Here is a 3165-nt window from a genome sequence, read left to right on the forward strand (position 1 = left end):
CATTTGGTAAATTTCTGAAAATAACTGTGGGCACTTGTGAAAATATTTCCAACAGCCCTCATTTAGTTTCAGAATTATTTGAGCATTTAAAATATTTATAGCATTTAAATGCTCAAATTCAAATAATTTATGATTTAGCATTATCACTAGGTTCATGTTCATTACCAGATTGTGTTTTAGCATCAGAAATAGAAGTATCATTGGGATTCTCAGGCGTGTCAACAACAGGTTCACTAGAAGCATGCAAAGTCCTATCATTTTACTTTTTCTTCATCTTACAAGGACTAGGTGCATCAACATTAGTTCTTTGAGAATCTTGTTCAATTCTCTTAGGATGGCCCTCAGGATACAAAGGTTGCTGAGTCATTTTACCACCTCTAGTCATAACTCTTATTATTTAATTCATTGAGCAAATCATTCTGAGCTTTAAGTACTTTTTCTACTTGAGTGGTAACCATAGAAGCATGTTTACTAATAAGTTTAAGTTCACCTTTAGCACTAGCCATATAATCACTCAAGTGTTCAAGCATATCAGCATTGTGTTTCAATTGTCTACCAACATAAGCATTGAAATTTTCCTTTTTAGCCATAAAGTCATCAAACGCACACTACTAGAGAAAAGCCTAGCAGCAGCGCGGATTTTAGGCCTATCAGTAGCGCTGGGCGATGCGCTACTGATAAGGCGCTACAGCTAACGTATAGCAGTAGCGTGCCTCCGACCACGCTACTGCTAAATCGACTTAGTAGTAGCGACTTCCCTGAGGAGCGCTACTAGTAATTACTAGTAGCGCTTCTCCCTGCCTGCGCTGCTACTATTATTTCGTTTTTTATTTCTTTTTTATTTCATGTTGTATTCATACACCTTTACACAAGTTTTCATACAGCAGGAATTTAGAAATTATTTTTACATCATAATGAGTTATTACATCACGGGGTGAAAGAACCGTGGACTAGTTTCAAGTGGATGGACATCCACTTGAAACTAATCCGCGGTTCTTTCACCCAATGATATAATAAATATCATCATCATCATATCATTAACAACTTATCATCATAATACATCATTGTCATATAACAACTCCGGTCCATCCACTTGAAACTAGTCCACGGTTCTTTCACCCAATGATATAATAAATATCATCATCATCATATCATTAACAACTTATCATCATAATACATCATTGTCATATAACAACTCCTCAAGATCATCGTTTTCACCAATGAGACATCACATAGCAAATTGGTCACTAGTCGTAATCACAAGTAATCCTCATCATCAACTCTAACACATTGTATCACATAATAAACATATTGTACCTCATAGGACCTACTACATTCTCTTAGGACCTACTATATTCTCTAAGGTAAAATAGCAAAAAACAAGATAGCCCCTGATTCCATTATGGAGAATGGAGATTATCCTGTCTCCAATTCTTGCATTTCACTTAATGTTACTTCCAAGAACCTCCTGGCGAATGTCCAAACATTTTTTCCATTCTTTGATTAGCATGTGTTCACCGGTTTTAGAAATCTTATATGCACAGGTGAGCTCCTTAGAAGGACCTAGCTGTATGTTCAGAACTGCAAGGCGACCATTCTAATACATCAGATGAGGCACACAATCCATCGGGAGTTTCTGTTGAAAAACATAGTATAACTTCGTAGTTAGCAATGATGTACTAGTTTTAGAAGTATGCAAAAGATGCACGGATGTCGTAATAGTAAAAAATCTTAACAGGGTATCTCCATAGAAGTTATCGTGGTTCAACACGTGCACTAGTGGCACATATTCACCATAATTTGGAGGAGTTCGATAATAGGTATTGTAATTATCAAGATAAGTACAATAAGCAATCAAATGACTTTTCTCCTTATAAGTTAATTCGGAGCCATCAGTGTAGTGGGTTTTGTCTACCATCTTCTGCACATTCTTTGAAGATTCAAAATAAGCTGTCAATGGAAATAAGCTGTCAACTATTTTGAAATAAACAATATAAATTAGTTAATAACTATGTTTGGGAAACTCACATTGCGGTAGAATCGAAAGCGTATCAACAAGGACCCAAATGTCCATATTGTCTTGCTCGATGTTAGGATCACCAAGATCCATGGTGACAATCATACCCTGATAAAAACCATACATTTTGCAAAGTGCTTCCCAAAAATGGGTTACGCTCTAAGAATTGTACATATTTACTTCAAAATCGATATCATGATGGGTCCTTAGGTGTATTTTATTTGTTTGAAAATTTTCATGGTCTTAAAAACCCATCCTCTCCAAGACATAGCGTCTTGCATGGTATGTGATAAGCTAGTCGAGTTGTAAAAGATGAAAATTAGACGTTGAAATAGTTGAAGTCATGCTTAATTACGAAAAAAACACTTGTCGTTGTTGCGTACCGTTTCAACATCAAAGGTCTCCTCGAGCTTAATGCTGAAGCGCCAATCTTTGTCCAGCTCAACGAACATGTTGCACATACCTCGATCGTCGTGGCACCAGTTGCACTCCCCCGGGAGACTGTCATCGTCCGAGTACGACATTTCCTACGTTCATAATTCAAAGATTAAACTTGTACAATTAAATATATGTACGAAAAAGCCTAATTTAGATCATTATTTTTCGAGAAAATCCAGGCCACTCGATATTTCCTACATATTCTAGCACAAGTCATGCCAGAATTCACGGAAAAATCCGGCATGACCTTTGCTAAAAAAGGACATATTGAGCGCCCGAAATTTGCCGGAACGGAAATTAATCAACACTCCAGCAAAACATAGGCCACTCGGAGGTGTAAACTGAACATGAATGGCCACTTGGGCAACCAGATATCCTATTTGAGCAAATATGACATGTTCAACTAGTTCTTACTAAATATAAACTTACTATAAATAGAAAAAAACTAGTTCTTTCTAAAAATAAAGTATTTCAACTAGTTATATTAATTATCTTACTAAAAATACATTAGTTCTATTAATTCAACTAGTTTATTAATTTACTTACTAAACTAGTTCAACTACAACTAAAGTAGTTCAACTAGTTTATTAATTTACTTACTAAAAATAAACTAGCTTTTACTAAAAATAAACTAGTTCAACTAGTCATATTAATTTTCTTACTAATTCTATTAAACACTTACTAAAATTTAACCCTAACTAATTTGATGA

The sequence above is a fragment of the Triticum urartu genome, chromosome 3A (assembly GCF_056163025.1).
Source record: "Triticum urartu cultivar PI428250 chromosome 3A, HENAU_Tu73, whole genome shotgun sequence".
Classification (NCBI taxonomy): Eukaryota; Viridiplantae; Streptophyta; class Magnoliopsida; order Poales; family Poaceae; genus Triticum; species Triticum urartu.